The following is a 20190-nucleotide window of genomic DNA, read 5'->3' as shown; positions in this document are numbered from 1 at the left end:
GCCAAGAAAGCTTAAAGAGTAGTTGTCTTACTTTCTTAGCTCATTTAAAGTGTGTTCCATTAGGACCCTCAGGGATTAATAGAAGTTACGCCGTTTTGTGCCCTAAGTTGCACCTGTTGGCTCATATGTTACCTGTCCTTCAGAAGGATTTTCGGTACTGATGACAGCCACCGAGAGATGACACGGTCATTCTCTTCTTCATCCCACTTAAATGAAACGTGAACACTTTTAAGAACGTACTAATTACTACTTATTAGAGTTTTTCCACCTAATAAGTCTTCAGTTAGAGCTCAGTGATTTATAGAAAAGAGAAAAGGTCTGGAAGACACCCACATAACGCTTAAGACAGTTGACTTACTAAGAAATAGGAATTACTTCTGCTCTGCCACGGTAGTCAGTGTTTAGAAACCTCAGTGCACATACCTATGAATATCATCGACGGTTTGATGCTGAATTCGGCATGCTTTGAATGCTGTTTCCACATTTTAAAAACAAATTTGCACACGATAACAAGTTCTATAACAAAGAATAATGAGTTTCTGCCTATTGGTGTTAATTCCTCTGCTTAACATCGTGTACTGCCTACGCTCTACTATTCCACAGGATAAAGCTCAAACCCCCCTGGCTTATAGAAAGGCTTTCTGACCTAAGTCTAGCACCAACAGTCTTTAGAATTATTTCTATTATTATTATTATTATCATCACCATCATCATCTTCTGTAAAGGGAAAATGAGAATTAAAGAGCAAGGGGTTTCAAATTAGGCCAACTTCAGTTCAGATCGAAGCCCTGCTACTGACTAGTGGTGTCACTTTATTTTGCCCCTTTCCACCTCAGATGCCTTGGCTGTGAAATGGGGTTACTGAATACTTTGCAGTGTTGGTGTAAAGCATTGATTGAGGTCACACATGGGATGAGAATCCTTAGCACATCATGAAAGATTTATAAAACGGCAGCTACAGTTACTCCCATGTCAGAGTCCACGTGGCATTCTCCACTAGTTTTTGTTGGTTGGAGATATTTGGTTTACCAAGGGTATTTGTTGTCTGAGCAGCTCACACTGAAAGCAGATTTTCAGGATGCCTCAAAATGTTCTGGTTTCTCGTGATTCTCTTTAACAGATCGTATCTTGTACAGTGGAGTACTTGCTTTCTGTCACCTTCGTTAGTCATTGGATATTTCTCTTGCTTGTAACTAGCTTCATCAGAAAAACTGTCATCCGGATTGAACTAATTCAGGATTGTTATTTCCTTACTATATGCCAGGCTCCATAGTCATAGAAAACTGAATAGGAACACATCTCAGGGTATTTATCTTGTTGCACTTCAGTCATAAAAATATTTGAGTTGCTTCCAGATCTTTTTTCAGTACCAGGTTAGCATCAAGCCTGTTTGACAAGGGGCAGGACAGGCCCCCGCACCGTGGTGGGTGCCTGTCACAGAGCTGTTTAGAGACTCTGAAGCCGCCCGCTTGGTGTTAAAGCATGGTATTACAGTGTTGCTTTTGTTGACTGCAAATGCCAATGCTTCCCAAGTTCCACATGGCTTTCTACAACACTGTATATGAAAATGAGTAGTTTTACATTAAAATGTTTTCAAGTTTTACCAATATGTTAACCATGTGTTTCTCTAGAGGATGAAAATTACTGTATAAAGAAGTATTTAAGAATCGTAATAGTTTCTCATCTCTCTTTTTTTAAATTGAAGTATAGTTGATTTACAGTGTTGTGTTAGTTTCAGGTGTACAGCAAAGTGATTCAGTTTTATGTATATATGTACTTTTTGCAGATTCTTTTCCCTTATAGGTTGTTACAAAATATTGAGTATAGCTCCCTGTGCTAGACAGAAGGTCCTTGTTGGTTATCTATTTTATATATGGTAGTGTGTATATGTTAATTCCAGACTCCTAATTTTATCCCTCCCACTGCCTTTCCCCTTTGGTAACCATAAGTTTGTTTTCTGTGTCTGTGAGTATATTTGTTTTGTAAATAAGTTCATTTGTACAATATCATTTTTTTAGATTCCACACATAAGTGATATCTTACTGTATTTGTCTTTCTCTGTCTGACTTACTTTACTTAGTATGATAATCTCAAGGTTCATCCGTGTTGCTGCAAATGACGTCATTTTACATCTCTTTTAATAAACATGAGACCTTGGGAAACATGCCGTAGTATACATTTGCTTATTGAAAACCTCGTCAGAGGCATGGGTATTCATGTATTGTGCAGAGTCACTTAAAATGCTATGTTTTCAAAATCCACTTTAGGAAAGAATTGGCATACATTCCATATTCAAGGTCTTAATCAGATGAGGATAGATATTTATTATAAAGAATACCTATTTCTCTGTAAGCCAAGTCAGTGCTCTAATTGGTGGTAAAATCGGCATTCCGTTTAAAAGTCAGGAACCAAAAGGATTCTTACTATCAATAAGCTTTCATATCATCCTTCTAGAAATTCTAGTCAATGAATAATGCCATTTAATGTTTACATATGAGTCTCATGATGTCAAACTCTCTCAACTGTTTCTCTGAACATGTCTATTTCACCACTCTTTTTAAGGATGTCTTCACTGGATCCTGAATTCTGGTTTGAGATTAATTTTGTTTCACCCTTTAAAGATATGATTTCCTTGTTACCTGAGTTTCGTAGCTTTGACTAAACAACCAGCTATTGTTCCTACTCTTGAAGGTGATCTGTCTCTTTTCTCTAGCTGCTGTTAAGGGCTTGTCCTTGGTCTTTGGTCTTCTGAGGAATGGCTTCCTTTGCTTTGATCTTGTTTGGACTTTGTACCTCTCCCTGAGTCTGTGCTTTATGTTCCCCTGAACTCCTCGGCCATTATCTCTTCCCGTATTCCCAGGCTCACCTCTTTGGGTCCTCTCCATCTAATCCAACAAAAAGGAGAAGGCTTAGCAGTCCCTGTAATCAATGAGTCATACCCAGGCGGGAGCTGCACCACCAGAAGCGAGGGCTCAGGACCTGGGGAGCTTGCGTGGTCGTCAGGACAGGCGAGAAGCCAGTGCTGGCTGGGCCACAGGAATGACTTGGAGGCAGGGTACATGCACCTGAAAAGGATTAAGATTTCTCCGTTAGACTGGAAGCTAGGCACACTGATATCATCCACGGGGAGATCGACCCCCTGGAATCAAGTACACTAGAAGTCACACATCCCCAGAACCACGGGACCTAAGAAGCAGGGGATCAGCAGAGGGCCCGGATGGAACACCAGCAGAACCAGGTCCCTGGAGGGAACGCCCTCCTCTACCTCTGCCCAGGGCGCATGCTCTGTGCCTTCTGTGCAGGCAGAACCAAGAAGCACCCAGCTCAGCTTGCCTGCCTGTGGGAAAGTGCGTACCTACAGAAGGAAGGCAGACACACACACAGTTGCCGAAACCTGAAAAGCTCGTGGAAAACACTTTCAGTTAGTACAGAGTATTCACATATGCTGATCACTTGAAAATTGCAAGACTCCATATTTCTGCATAAGTAGGTCATGTAACGTGTCAGGTGCTGATCGTGAGCTGCTAGGCACTTTATATTTATGAACGCACATCTCTGCGCCTTTGCTTTTGCTCTTTTGTGTCTGAATCCACTCCTTGTAGTGGCTGAGAGTCCTTTCTGCATCCCCTCTAAGTCTTACCTCTGGGGAACCTGAGGCACGATTACATCGCATGACTTGTGAGGCCAGGGGTGGAGCTGAGGGTTAAAGGTACAATTTATCCTCACGGCACACTCCGGGAGACTTCATCATTCCCAGCACTGCTGCCTCTAACCACAGGGGAAGAAAGAAGACTTTTAGTAATTAAAGTGTCATGGATGTTTGGTGTCCCATCACCACTCTCCAGGTGCAGACCTGCCTCGTACGGGTCCCGCCTGGGCCCAGGCAGCCCTGCATTTGAACATGGACTCATGCTGTTTAAGGCAGCCCACAGAACACCCTCCAGCCTTAGCCACACCATCCATTTTTATCAAGAGGACTATTTTCCTTAAACAAGTTTGAGATGCCCACTAAGTGGGAAAATATGAAGCCCTTTGAATGCTACCTCTTACCTGTGCCTGAGACAGCTCCCTCATTACTGGGGTTGCCAGTATTCTCAAGCTACCTTCGGAAAAGAAAACACTGAGATGTCATTCTTGAGTGCTCTCTCTTGGCAAACACTCATCAGGCCCAGTGATGAGCTGTTTATTCTCTGCTCATTTCCTTACTAATGCACAGTCATGTCGATGAGACAAGTCATTAGCCGGTTCAAGGCCGGATCTAAGGCGGCGATCATCTGCATGTGTTTTCTAGGATAGTCATCCTATCCCGAGGCTCACGGTCCCTTCAGAAGAGCATCTGGTTATTATTAGGGCAGGTTTTTAAAGTCCTCTCAAGGATTAGGATCTGAGGCTTTGCATCTATCATTCCTTTCCCTGAGACTACTTCTTTCATTTCTGGACCTTGATTATTTCCCTCCAAACTGTAATTGACTGTGTAATTGTCCATACACCCCATTCCCACGTCCGCCACCCTGACAGCATCCAGTGAGAACTTGCCTCCTGAGTTCCAGGATGGTGGAAGTCAGCCTTGAGCCTGTTGGCAGCATTGTCCCCCGAGTCCTGATGAAGGTCTCAGATAGGCAGCTCTGGTCTTGTGACAGTCCCTGCAGGTCCGTGTGCTGTCCACTCCCTCCTGTTAGCTGTGAACACTCACCTGCCTTTCTCTGGCCAGAGCTCTTTGGAAGGAGTAGCTCAGAGCCTATCCCAAGAGTTCTGGGGGGTAGGGGGAGCAGATAACTAGTGGTACCCAATGCCTCTAGTGGGGGTGGATAACTAGGGGCACCCAAAACAAAACAGTGACTCTTTTGTTTCCTAGTGATGGTAAACCAGATGGGCATGCTCTGACCCCCAGGCAATGTGTAATTTAGTGTGGGAGACATGGTAAGGAACCACACACAGGAAGATTCAATTGCAAATTGCTATCAGCGGCCGTGAGGTAGAAGAACAGTGTCTGAGGGAGAACAGCAGTGGGCATTTAAGTTGGGTCTCGTAGGGTCAAGGGGGGGGCCTTGCGACAGAAGCGGCATTGACGCTTGAGTCAGGAGGCAGTGAAAGTTAGCCTGGCCAGTTTCTTAAAAAGCAAAATATAGGTTGACCATACAGTACCCAGTATTGCCACTCCTAGGTAAGTATTCAAGAGAAATGAAAAAGTATGCCCACCCAGAAACTTGTACACAGATGTTCATTGTAGCACTAGTCATAATAGTCAAAAGGAGGAAACTACAGAAGGCATCAAAAGAGAAGGGCTTTGTGGAAGTTGGCTCTACGATAAAATCCCAGATTCCAGTGTTATCCGTACCTTTTACCAACACCCAAACGCGTTCCTCTAATTAGCTCGCATAAAAGGAGCTTCCTGTATTTGTAGCAAGTTAGGTAATTTGGACAAGAGATGGATAAAGATCTCAATTGGGGATTTAGAGTATGCCAAATGAATCGATGCACTCAGTCCATTTTCTAATGTAAAATATGTGCATTTTAAAATATTGATAGGGACTTCCCTGGCGGTCCAGCGGTTAAGACTTCGCCTTCTAACGCAGGGGGTGTGGGTTCGATCCCTGATCAGGGAGCTAAGATCCCACATGCCTTGGGGCCAAAAAACCAAATCACAAAACAGAAGCAATAGTGTAACAATTTCAATAAAGACTTTAACAATGTTACACATCAAAAAAATCTTTAAAAATAAAATATTGATAGCATTCGCCTGCATAGCAGTAAGTGATGTTGGTGAGAAGGACCAACAGAAGAGACAAAGTAAAAGAGAAGGAGTTCAAATCACTTCATGGTTTATAGTCTATTTCTGGTGATAGTTTGTCAAGATAAGCCAAAGCTTGGCTTCGAGGAAAATGCATAGCTTTAGGAGAATCTGGGTCCTAACACAAGAAGGTGTCCAGTGAAAACAGGTCAAAGGGAAGTGATTGGAACGTCGTAAAAGTTGAAAGTCCACCTTCACACGCTGCCAAGAGACCAAGGACGATCGGGGCAGAGAAGTGGACACAAGGTCTAGTTACCTGAGGTTGGACAGGATCAGTTCTGGGGACCAAGGACAGACTGGAGAAGGTGAAGGTGAAGGGCTTGGCACCATGAGTGGAGAAGATTCCCGAGAAGTTTTACTGATCAGGAGAGCAAAGACAGGGTGGTCTCTCCAAGGCAAAAAGGATCCAGGAGGGAGTCTCTCGTCTTTGTTGGAGTTTTCTGTGGACTGAACAATTCAAAGTGGTTAGAAAGAGAAGGACATGCTTCAGAACTCCAGATGGTAGAGTTCTGTGAAGTAATTTTATCTTGATCCTAAAGGGAACGAGGAATCCTGGTTGGTGGACAGAGTTGAAATTTCTCTTTCAAAACTTGAGACCCCAGAGAGAAGGGGAAGGACAGAACAGGCTGAGAGTCCGGCCGGGTGGAGGGCAAGCACAGAGGAAAGAATTCATGAAGTGTTTTGGCATTTACCCTGAAAGTGCATTTAACCCTGCGAATCCAGCACAGCCAAGTAGCTAAAGGTCTCTCAGACCTTCGTCCTCCCTAGCTCTCCACATCGTGCTCATCAAAACAGACGTCTTTTTACAGCCGAGGAAGCAGCCACGTGCGTATATGCTTTAAGCCCCCGACAAATACTTCTGACCCCAAATCTCACTCACTGCACTGAACCCGGCTCATTCCTGCCCTGTCTCTCTGCACAGAACTCCATGGTGATGTTGCCACATATGTCCATGAATCCCCCTTGTAAAAACGCAAGTGCCCTGGGGAACGCGACTTCCGCTCTTAACCTCTTTAACCAGAGCGCTTCCTGCTCATTTTTAGCTGAGAACCGCTCATCAGCGGGAATCACATGTCGATGCAAGGAAAGAAGAGGCGGGTTAATGACAGTGAAGGCTTTTGAATAGGAGGCACGGCAGCAGAGGAAGGAGGTCTGAGCGGGGACTTCGTGGGACCTTGGAGAGGTTGGCGGCTGACCGTGGGCATTCATGGCCTCCCCGAGTGCCAGCTCCTTTTATTTAGTTATCGGGTGCCGGAAGCGAGCCTGCCGCCACTGTGGGCAGCACAAAGGCAGCAAGATCAGGTTGTAAAATGAGGTGCCCTGGGCTCTCCAGGAGAGTGCAGGGAAGCACATCACCCTCATCTTTTTTTTTAACTCTTTTGTGGGGATCCTTCTCCATGGCAGCGTGTCCTTCTGTGTCCACCCCTACAGTAGAAGCATTCAGCTGGCTCTTCTCAGCGGTGGGTGAAGGTTGGGCTGGGGCATCCTGCCCTAAGCCACCTCCTAGGGCACGCTCCAAGCTCCAGGATGGCACAGATGCTCATGTCTGGGGTCTGAAGATGAGGATGACGCCATGCTGGACCACTTTTCCTGGGGCAGTAGAGATGGGGCTGGTTCTGCAGCCCTACTTCATAAAAGACTCTGTCTCCAGACTGATGTCTTCGGTGGGAGTGCAACCCAGAGGGCGGACAGTTCAGTGTCCTGAGATTTCCTCCGTGCTGAGTGCTCGGACTTTTTTGGATAAAATATTGAAATGGTAGATGTCTGTGTGATGTTCTTTGCTGTGTCTCGCCCGCTCTCCTTACCTTGAGGTTCGGAGTGGGTGAGCGCACAGAAAGAAATTGACATATACCTTTTAGGATTGGAATGGCTAGTCTTCCAAATCATAATCCAAATTGGATGGTGGCTTGCAGAAACTTTAGAAAACAAACATCATTCTGCACCATTTTCTCCACTTACAAGACTCAGAGTTTTCCCAGGAGAATGCCAGTATTATACCCCCAATGTATACACTTACCCACAACAGCACTCGTAAACTGTTTGAACTCACCACTGGAGAGTCGTTTCCAAACTAACATTGTTACACACTTTTAAGAAAGTTCCAAAATAAACTTAGAAGTATCGGATTAATTCTCAAATAAGCCGTGGTGACGGCTGACTCAAATATGCCATCCTTAAAAAAAATGTCTGTTGTGAAATATTCAAAAGAAACCTTTCTGCATTAAGAAAGAAAGGGCAGTCAGGGGAGAAAACAGTATCCATCCTTAGGGGCTATATGGAGCTCAGAGTTAAACATAGGGTTTATTTCTCCCTTAAGTGTATGACTTTTTCCCCTAAAGTTGCCCTGTTTTAGTTCACTACAAACCCATGATAATATAAAGTTACTAAATGATATCTATTAATTTCCACCCAACCATAGTGGTATAAATTTTGAGATTTATACTGGTGTATTTTTCAGTGTTGAATGTTTGCCCTACCCACTGAGCAAGAGTAACCCTCTCTCCTTCTAAACCTTTTATTTTGTTGAAATAAGTCACAGCTACTACAAGCAAGAGGCATCAAAACCATCTCTCTTTAACCTCTTTTCAGAAATCTACACACTTTGCCTCGTTTAACTGTGTTTAAAAGGTGATCTTAAACCCTGGAAATGAAAAGAAGTGTCTGCGTGTGGCACTCTCGGGGGCTCTGAGGATGATTTATACAACAAATCGGAACCTTCTCCTGTTGCCAACTTAAGTCACACGCCCCAGATGATCCTTCCCTGCTGTTCATGTAAATACCTGCTGTGCTAATCTGGGCCTACAGACTTTTGCGCAAGAGCATGTTGAACTCAGAGAAGATGCCTTCTGCGGAGGAAATTGGAAGGAAAAGGAGAAAAGAGAAATGATCGTAGGAACAGGAATAACTATTATACATACATCTACATACTGAGATCGATCGATCGATCTGTCATCTACCTATGTTTCCATCATCTACCTATCTTTCTATCTCTCCTTTGGTACATTTCAATCAAAATAGTTTAGAGAAAATTGAATGTGGGTATCTACCTATGCAACCTAATTGTTTTGAATTAAAGAAAAAAATTACTACGGCTACATACCATTCCTCTGATAGAATTTAAATTCTCCATAAGGAATTAAATTCTCCATTCATCCTCATTTAGTAAGTAGTATTTTTACACAAACTGTCCACATATAGCATTGAAAAGTGCCATTGTATCCTCATAGAATGTTCTGTGTGTGAGAGAGAGACAGAGACAGGCAGACCTGTGCAGAAGAGATGTGACAGTTTGAATATAAGTATGTTAGACATTCAACTCCCCCCCTCCCTTATGGTATCAGATTCACTGGGGAGAAAAATAAGAGGTGGCTCTAAAGGAAGGAATTACTCTTTCAATTTCAAATGGTTGCAGAAACATATTTCCATCCCATTTCTTCTATGGAACCAACCCAACACAACCAAGAGAATAAGAAACAAAAAAAAATGTTATCTTTGATGAAACTAGGCATCTTCTGGATCACAGTACATGCAGAAAGATGGCCAAATGCATGAGAATTGGATGAAGGTGATGGGGACACCAAGACAAGCCGTCTTTTTCTGCGTGACTCGGGCAGAAACGGCAGAACTCAAGAGTTACCCAAAGTGGGCAACGCACATTAAAAGGAAAAGCAATGACCCCTTGCTTAGAAGAGTAGGGTCAAGGTGCGCGGGCCGGTTTTGGAGGCCTCCCTACGTCATGCTTCCATCCTGGCATAGGATGGGGGTGGAGAAAGAATTAGTAAGAAAAAAGCCAACAGGCCCCCTTTGCTCGAAGCAGACCGTGGGTTTGGCAGAGTGGGGAAGTCACGAGGTCACCTAGCCGAGCAACTGCTCACCCTTACCTGGTGAAGGTAGAAAGGTCAAGGTGAGATAAGCACTGTGACACGTTCCGCGCAATGCACAGCCTCAGGCTGAGCCCAGACAGCTTGCTGTCAGCACTCCCCCACTGGCCCGGTGCAGTTAGGAAAACCCCTGCAGCCACAGCCGGAAACTCAGCGGCCCATCACCCTACCTAGCTCACCCTTCTGCCATTCCCTCAGATTTTGCTCAGTCTAGTTCCTGGTCCTCATAGATGTCTCCTTCAAACATGAGAAATAATACGATTTTAAGAGCTGGTGGCTGGCCAGAGGCCTTTGAAGAGATGCTGCAAGGAAAAAAAAAAGAACAGGACATGATGGATAAAGGCACATACCACAGCCACAAAGCCCATGAACAAAGAGACGTCCGAGAAGTCAGCAGTTAAGGCAAATAGTGTTCCTCTGAAATGAGAGTTTAAAGAAGAGATACAAGGGTTGAAGGAGGAGCTGATAATACATTAGATGGGAATGAGAAGTAGGCGGGCAGCCTCGGAAAGAAACGAGAATGAAAAGTGAGTAGGAGAGGCCGAGAGAAGAGATGGACCACCTTTAAACCGGTGCCCGGCCAACATTAACAATGAACGCACAGGAACAAAATAGTCAAAGGTGCATTCACGGTGAACGTTCTGAAATACAGGGAAATTTGAACCTGGAGACAGAAATAGCCCAGTGAAACCGAAGGCACTGTTTACATAGATTAATTCACAAAGAAATAGTCTAGCAAATTACTGCGATTTTAAGTTATGGAAAAAATTCTACAGATATTCAGAAAAAAAAAAAAAATCTGGGAAGCTAAGATTTCTCCATGTCAGACAGGAAGTGCTTGAAGAACGTGGAACAATATATAAAAAGATCTGAAGGAAAGACTGTATGTCCCAGAATGCAACCAAAACTGTCCATACCTTTTAAAAGATACAAGTATATATGTCCAAACAGACACCACTGCAGGGAATATAGGTTCATGAAGAAAACAAACAGAAAGAGGTTGAATTCTTACCAACCAAGAGAAGCCGTGTCTGAGAGATCCATTGTAAACTTAAAAGATGTGTTTAAGTGTAAAACTAAGGTGAAACCTGTGGAAATCAGGGCCACAGAGAAGAAAATAAATGGTATCAACCATGACAATGTAGAGATGATGATGTAACTAATAAAAACATCATCCGAGGAAATGCAGTTGAACGTGGAGGTGCGAGGAAGAGCATGCTGATTTTTCTCATGTTTAATTCCAGGCGTTCAATAGACACCGTTTTTAAATTCATAACAAGTAAAAGAGCGACAAATACATTTAACTGGGGGCAGGTAACCACCAGAAGAACTAAAAGTAGACTCACATTCTTTCATTTTAAGGAAAACCCAGTAATTCAAACTGATATCCCATGCTTGTTCATCTCATAAGATAACTGCATAAACGGCTGATGACAACAGTCAACCTAATTTTTTGCAGACTATGTGTATTACTTCAAAATAAGAATAATTTTTATCCATTCTTGACCAAATACATATCCTGTAGAACGTTTCGGTAGACCGTATTTCAGTACACTAAAAGTCACCAGTGTTACTTAGGCAGCTCCTGTACGAAGGGTGGACATTCAGGAATTCTCAGTAACAGCTCAGAAAAGGTCCCTGAGTCAGGAACTTACCTTCTTCTTGGTCCGAGGCACGAACAGGGAGCATTAAGCAGCTCTGTAGGATATAAGCCAGAGTCCCATAAGGAAGAGGCAGGGTGTGATGGCGAGGTGTGTGCAAACCCCAAAGGAAGTGCAGGGCCTTCTGCAGAACAGGGTGGGGTCAGAGGGATGAACTTGGGTGGACGTGGAAGGCTCCTTGAAGAAGCAGGATCTGAGCGGGGTCTCCAGAGACACGGGGCATGGAGAGGCAGTGAGGACAGGTCACATGCTGCCGGAGCCGGGGTGAAGGGCAACACGCAGGTGGGAAGGGACAGGACTGTGTCAGAGCCCGTAAGGGCGGTCGTCTGTGAGAACAGGGCACTGAGGAAGCGTGAGAACGAACGAGCTGGCTGCGGCCAGTTGTCATGGCACAGAGCTCAGCTCTTACGTGCCAGGTGAGGAAGAACCTGGGAATGTGTTTTCAGCGGCTGGTGGATAAGTTCCAAATTATTAGGAAGATTGACCTGCTTGTAGGATTCTGGTCACCCAATAATTTTGGCACCATTCTCCATCTGACCACTTGAACCTCATTTTAAAGTTCTGGTCAAGTGACATAATTGCCCGTGGACAAACCTGGGGGTGCCTGGGGCAGGATGCCCAGTGTCATTTGTGAGAGTGGGAATAGAGCACTTCCAAGCATTAGCTCAGTGCAGCCCGCTTAGGATGCAGGGGCACAGGCTGCTGAGCAGGAAAGCCAAAAATGGGAGAGGATTTTTAAAAAATTAATAGACTTTTTTGGAGAGTTTTAGGTTTATAGAAGACTTGAGTGAAAGTCCAGAAAGTTCCCATAGATGTCCCCCTCCCAGTTTTCCCTGTCATTAACATCTGGCTTTAGTGTGGTGTGTTTGTTACAATTGGTGAGCCAATATCATTACCTTACAATTCACTAAAGCCCCCAGTTTACATCAGGGCTCACTCTTGGTGTGGTATGTTCTGTGGGTTTGGGCAAACGTACAGTGGCATGTGTCCATCATTACAGTATCGACAGAATCGCTTCACTGCCGTAAAAGTCCTCTGTGCTCTGCCTACTCACTCCTCCTCCCCATTTAACCCCTGGCAATCACTGATTTTTGTTTTACTCTTTCCATAGTTTTGGCTTTTCTAGAAGGTCATCTAGTTGAATCATACCGTGTGGTGCCTTTCCACACCGGCTTCTTTCACTCAGCCATATGCATTTTAAGGTTCTAAGGATTTTTAAAACAAAATAAATATTAGGTTTAAACCGAGAACAATTCAGGAATCCTATGTGTCTTCCCTAACTTTAAAATGGACTCACTTGATTCTTCTAACATTTAACATTAAAGCACTAGTTCTTTAACCGGTATGCACGAATGTGGTTATATTTGACATTTCATGCCAGCCTCGTTTCACACATACATTATTTTCATTTTTATGCATTCATTCCACACTTAACGTATTCATAAAGCCCTTGCTTGAAAGGAGCTTACAATTATTTTTATTACAAATGTCATTACAAACAGGAGCTTACAACTGTTCTTATTACAAATGTCATTACAAACAGTTGCTCATATACGTGTAAGTTTTTATCGAAAGAAGTGAAGAAATTTGCACGCCGGTGAACTCTGAACAGAATCCAAAAACTAGGATGTCTTGGGAGGCTTTGTGCGTTTTATGGGCGTTCGTGTTTAAAGAGTTTTTTGTTCTCAGTATATTTAATCATAACATTTCTCAGAGTGGTTTTTCAACTGTGAGTTCACCTTGTCCTAAGGAAGTTCACCTCCCTTATTTCAGACTTTCAAAGTAACGTGCCAAGCACGAAATTGCTGTTGTCTCTCAGTTGGACATACTTTCCCCCATAAACATAACCTACTTGAATCCATCATGAGAGCACCATATTTTGACATCTAGTAGCTTCCTAATCAGAGAAAGGAAAAATTTACTCCCTAACAAAAGTAAAACCCTGTCTCTGGTAATAGAGAATTAGCCCTGCTGATGTAAAAAATGAAAATCCCAGCTGGACATTACACGTTTTCATGAGCAGCAGAGTGCCAACCCATCGGACAGGAGCTGTTTCATTTTGTGTTTCACAGCCTGGGTCCAGAAATGTGATTTTGAAGATTAAAAAAAGGGGGTGAGGACATGGCCAGTGCTGTAATTTTTACAATTCCGCATGTATGTATGTCTGTGTATATTTGAATAAATTGAAACTATCTATGAGAAGTACCCCCATGACCCTACAACAGTAATTAGACCCCAAATCTCTAAGAGATGTATGTCTTCACATTATGGGCTAGAAGTGACTCTCTCTCTCTTTTCTGTACATTACATCCCCATGACTTATTTATTGTATAACTAAGAGTTAGTACAAAAGGTACCAAAGGTGGCGATGACGTTCTCTGTCTCTCTCTTTTTCCTGTGCATTACGTGCCTATGACTTACTTATTTTAAAGCTAGAAGTTTGTACAGAAGGTAGCAAAGGTAGAAATGACATTCTCTTCTCTTTTGGATACCTCTCCTCTAAACAGTTGCATGACTCTGACCTCTTTGGGTTACCATGGAGAAAAAACCTCCAAATAGAACTTTGAATTTTTTGTGCAGAAAATGAATGGGACGTTGACACCGACCGCACTAGGAAGTGAGTGCCCACCACCCGCATCACCCTGTGCTCAGTGAGAGGCATTGACAGATTCAGCTCCCCACCCTCGTAGGGTGTACCTGGGGGGCACCCTCTAGCCTGGGAGGATCCCACTACTTATATCGTGTCTTTTCTATTCGTCATTGTTCAGGTGTCCCCTTGCCTCAAAACAAACTATGGAACCACCACTAGAAGTATGTTGACACAGACTGAACTTTGTACTCTCCCTGCACAGTCTGTACATTGAAGGCTTAACCCCCAGAACCTCAGAATATGACTGTGTTTGGAGATGGGGTCTTTAAAGAAGGGATGAAGCTAAAATGAGGTCATCAGAGTGGGCCCTAATCCCATAGGACTGGTGTCCTTATAAGAAGAGGAGATTAGGGCGCAGACACACACAGAGGACCTTGGTCTCAGACTTCCAGCCTCCGGGGCTGGAGACAGTAAATGTCTATTATTTAACCCCCCAAGTCTGCGCTGCTTTGCTACAGCAGCCAGAGCAAGCTAATACAATGCTTGTGGGTCTTCCCAGCCTGGCAGGTGTGCGAACTTCACGTGTCCCTTCTTTCTCATTTCCTTTTGTGGCCGACAGCAGCTGCATGACTATGACTGTAGAGCTAAGACCAGTAACCACCCTGTTGCTGTCTTCCTCTGGTGAAGCTTATTTCTCTAGTTCCACTCTCCCTGTCTGCCTGGCCTGACCCAGCTCTCTCCCCTTCCTTCTTTGCAAAGATCAGCTGCTCCAGCCTCCTCTGTCCTGATGTGGCTGTCTTACCCCTTAGAAAAGTTGAGACCTCATTCCAGCCTGTAGGACTCACATGTCTGTAGGATCTTGTGATTAGTCAGAGTAATTTGACGAGAGGGCAAGAAAGCCAGATCTTTCTGTTACAGTTACGTGGGGTACCTTGCCAGTCATTTGAATCTTCTTGTCTCTGTTGAGGTGTCTTTGCTCAGTAATACATGTTTATGGATTTCACCTTGGATAAAAAGGGAGCTATATATTTTCCTCCTTCGGAAGATACTCATTCTCTCACTTTGCAAATGAAGTGTGAAAAAGTTCTCTTAGCATAGGTTCAAAGAAATCAGTGAAAATATTAGATGACACCTACATGCATGGGTTCTTCAGCAAAGGTTTACTTATTCACTTGATGGCAGGCAGCCTTTGAAAGAACGTCTGAAACTGGCTTTGTAAGATATTGGCCCCTGGCCACTGCTGCATCCCAGGGAAGCAAGCTCAGGTGGGGGACCTGCTGGGAACTGGGGAGAGGGCAGCAGCGCCGGCGTGGGAGGATGAGCCGAAGCCAGTCTGCTGGGAATGGTTCTGGCATGAGAAGCTGGGCATCCTAACACAGCATGTCACGCTCACGCATAGTTTGGGCAACGTGGATATCTGAGGGAAGGCACCAAGGGGTTTCCAGAAAACCAGGAGAAACGTGAAATCAGTCTCCAGCTGGTGAGCATTGGCAGGGTAATCAGGTTTCTTGTGGAAAGGCTGGAAAGATTTAGGTATCTGCATCCCAGTTGTGTAGATAGAGTTACGGGTCAGAGCTCAATCCTGGAGGAGAATCTCTCCAAGTCAGATAGATTAGAGTTTCCCAAGCTCGGCATGACTGATATCTGGACCAGATTATCCCTTGTTGTGGGAGACCATCTGTGCACTGTAGGGCACTGAGCAGCCTCCCTGGCCTCCACCCACTAGATGCCACGTGCACCCACCCCTAATTGTGGCGACCAGAGATGTCTCTAGACATTGCCAAATGTCCCCTGGGCTGGGAGGTGGGGTGCACATCACTTGTGTTAGAAAAACACTGGTGGAGACTGAAGGAGTGGGTGCCGTGCAGAATCTTAGTACAGTGGACAAGTCCAAGGAAGGTGAACTGAATTTGTGCTGTGCCCAATTTCCAAAATGTAATTATGGGGCTGGATATCTGACACATTGTGTAAGAAGGGTTTGGAACCAAGATTCGGGGGAAGAAATGAATGATCAGGACCTCAGGAGAGTAAGCAAGGTTGTTGTGAGTCTGTGGGCCTCAGATGATGAGTCTGTTTTCCAACAGGACTTACCACGTTTTCTGTAAACAGGAGACACTATACCTGCTGGGTTTTTCCCCCTTTATATGCTGCCGTGATGGATATAGGGACTTCGACGGCCTGGGCAGGCTGGTGGTGCTGTTGGAAGGTCTAGGTGGACAGAACAAATACACATTTATAGTTTTGAGAGCTTACATAATACAGACCTCCCAATCCAATATAAGAATAGACGGTCTCTGTTGTCTACGACCCTGAGGATTTATGTGGGAGGCTGACACGCTAATTTAGAACCTCAACAGAAATTACCATTCAGAGAGGGGTTTCTGATCTCCCTTCCCTTTCACATTTAAGCAGATGACACGGCCCCCATCATGAGGACTGATACCTGATGATGTAAAACAATTAAGCGAAAGCATCTCTTTGCTTACCTGAGAAATCTGAAGGTTTTATAGCGAAAAGTGCTAAATCAATTTTCAAGGTTGACATAGTGTATTTCTCACTTTACACCTAATGGTCTTCCTATGATGCACTGACTTAAGTGCTGTGCCCTGGAGAATTAGCACAGATTAGATTACCTTTTTAAATAAAGGGAAGGCTGAAATGACAAGCTTGTCTCCCCTGGGGTTCAAAAATGCAGGTTTCTCTTGAAATAGGGCGTTTGAAACTTGGGAGACCTCTGAAAGCTCAAGGTTCGTCCCAACTGCAAGATACCCCATTTGCCAAGCAGTTAAGGATCAGGAAAGTCAGGACCAGATGGATGAAGTGATGTGTCCAAGGCTTCCCAGCGGGGAGTTTTCATTAACGTCCGCATGATGGTAACCCTTTGCCACCTTCCACGGTCGCTTTTTGTGCATCTGAATTTCATCACGTCACACTCAGCATTTTGGAGTATCTTTACAGTCACGGAAGATTGCGTGAAAAATGTAGAGAGAAGCCTTGCTTAGAGACGACTTCATGTGGAAGTGGAATTTTGGAAAATGAAAGTTCCAGTGAGTGGCAGAAATGTATAGAGCGGACTGAGAGAAGGCTAACACCTAGCAGGGTGCATACACCAGAGAGCAAGTGAGCCCTGAATACACCCCAGAGAAGAGGAGGAGCTCTCGCGGGCTGACCATGGCTGCTAAGAACAAAAACACAGTAAGAAAAACAACCATAACAGTCAGCTGAGTACTGGGGAAGATTGCCCTCCTCCCCCAAGGAGGCAATGAAGAAATCATGCCAGTGGTTACCACCCTAGGATACAAACCAGAATCACACAGCCATGAAAGGGAGCCCTCCATAACTGAGCAGATTTACTCCTGTTCCATTCAGTCACCTCTGAAGGCAGTGCTCAGACGCAGGTGTGACCCTGGTAGTAAAGAACTATCATGCAGTCACGTGAGTCACAGTAGAACAGAATATTGTCATTGTTTAACAACACACACACAGCCAGAGCAGGCTAGGTTACGTCACAGTACTAAGCCACAATGTAAGATTGTTTAGAAACAGTTGAAAACCAATCAACATAATTTACAATATTGTCAGACTACATACACACACAATGACCATCTCAATAAATGTAGAAAGTGATTTTAAAAAAATCCAACATGCAGTGTGGATGAAAACCCTGCAGCTAACTAGGAGTAGAAAGGAACTACCTCAATCTAATAAAGGACGTGCACTGAAAACCTAAAGCTGACATCATTGTTAATGGTGAAACTGAACAAGTTCAGGAACAAAATGAATATGTCTACTCTCACCACTTCCGTTCAACATTGTACTAAAGATTTGAACCAGTGCCATAAGAAAAGAAGACAAAAGGCACCCAGATTAGGAAGAAGTGAAACCATCTTTAAGCATAGACACATGATCAAAACTCCAGTGCAATATACAAAATAGCTACTAGAACTATTTGTTGAGTTTAGCAGAGTTCATTATCCAAAAAAGTTAACTGCTATCTCTATGTATTAGCAATGAACAATCAAAAATGTGTATAAAAATCAATACCATTTACAGTAGCATCAAAAATATGACATATTCGGGGCTTCCCTGGTGGCGCAGTGGTTGAGTCCACCTGCCGATGTAGGGGACACGGGTTCATGCCCCGGTCTGGGAATATCCCACATGCCGCGGAGCGGCTAGGCCCGTGAGCCATGGCCGCTGAGCCTGCACGTCCGGAGCCTGTGCTCCGCAACCGGAGAGGCCACAACACTGAGAGGCCCACGTACCACAAAAAAAAAAAAAAAAAAAGACATATTCAAAATAAACAAATGGGACCTAATCAAACTTAGAAGCTCTTTCACAGCAAAGGAAACTATAAACAAACAAACAAACAAAAAACATGAAAAGACAGCCTATGGAATGGGAGAAAATATTTGCAAATGATACAACAGACAAGGGCTTAATCTCCAAAATACACAAACAGCTCATACGACTCAACAACAACAACAAGAAAAAACAAGAACCCACTCGAAAAGTGGGCAGAAGACCTTAATAGACATGTCTCCAAACAAGACATACACATGGCCAGTAGGCACATGAAAAGATGCTCAACATCACTAATCATTAGAGAAATGCAAATCAAAACTACAATGAGGTACCACTGGTCAGAATGGCCATCATCAAAAAATCTACAAACAATTAATGCTGGAGAGGTTGTGGAGAAAAGGGAACCCTCCTGCACTGTTGGTGGGAATATAAGTAGGTGCAGCCACTGTGGAAAACAGTATGGAGGTTCCTCAGAAAACTAAAAATAGAGCTACCATATGAACCAGCAATCCCATTCCTGGGAATATACCGAGACAAAACTCTAATTAGAAAAGATACATGCACCCCTGTGTTCACAGCAGCACTGTTCACAATAGCCAAAACATGGAAACAGCTTAAACGTCCACTGACAGAGGAATGGATAAAGAAGATGTGGTACATATACACAATGGAATACTACTCAGCCATAAAAAAGAACAAAATATGCAGCAACGTGGATGCAACTAGAGAAGATCATACTAAGTGAAGTAAGTCAGAAAGGGAAAGACAAACACCATATGATATTACTTATATGTGGAATCTAAAATATGGCACAAATGAACCTATCTACAAAACAGAAACAGAGACATAGAGAACAAACTTGTGGTTGCCAAGGGGCAGGGGGAGGGAGAGGGATGGAGTGGGAGTTTGGGGTTGGTAGATGCAAACTATTACATTTAGAATGGATAAAAGACAAGGTCCTAATGTATAGCACAGGGAACTATATTCAATATCCACTGATAAAGCATAATGGAAAAGAATATATAAAAAAGAACGTATATATGTGTATAACTGAGTCACTTTGCTGTGCAGCAGAGATTGGCTCACTTTGTAAATCAACTAGTCTTCAATAAAAGATATATCACATATTCAGGGATAAATCTGAGAAAAAATGTGCAAAACCAGTAAACCAAAAACTAAAACAAAACACAAAAAACAACAAACAAACTAAAAAACATTCTTGAGAGAAATAAAAGAACGAAATCAATGGAGACCTGTGCATTGTTCATAGGTTGGAAGACTCAATATTGTTAACATGTCAGCCGTCCCCGAGTTGATCTATAGATTCAACACAATCCCATTCAAAATCCTAAAAGCCTTCTTTAAAATTATCCAGCTGATTCTGAACTCATGGTGAAATTCAAAACACTCAGAATAGCCAAACTGCTTTGAAAAAAGGAACAAAGTTGGAGGACCGACACTACCTGATTTCAAGATGTGTCACAAAGCTGCAGTAATCAAGGGAGTGTGATATCGGCATTAAGATAGTTAATCAGTAGATTGGAATAGACCCACATATGTGTGGATAACTGATTTTGGCAAAGATACAAAGACAGTTCAGTAACAAAACGGTAGTCTCTTCAACCAATGATACTGGAACAATTGGATATTCATATTAAAAAAATGAACTTTGATCCATGCCTACGAACAATACATACAAATAAGCATACATGCTGATATTAAGTCAAAGTGGATCATAGACTTTTATATACACTTAAAACCACAACACTTTGGGAAGGAAATAGAGTTAAATCTTTGAGATTTAAAAGCACATCTAATCTCTGCATCAGTTCTGGGTCAGCTTCAATTGATTGTTTTTTTCAGTCATGCATTATTTTTTCTTGCTTCTTTGCATGCCAGGAAATTTTCGATCGGATGCTAGACATTCTGTTTTTATGTGTTTAGATACTAGATATCTTTGCA

The sequence above is a fragment of the Grampus griseus genome (genome assembly GCF_964374135.1).
Source record: "Grampus griseus genome assembly, chromosome: X".
NCBI lineage: Eukaryota > Metazoa > Chordata > Mammalia > Artiodactyla > Delphinidae > Grampus > Grampus griseus.
This window is presented reverse-complemented; position numbering follows the sequence as displayed.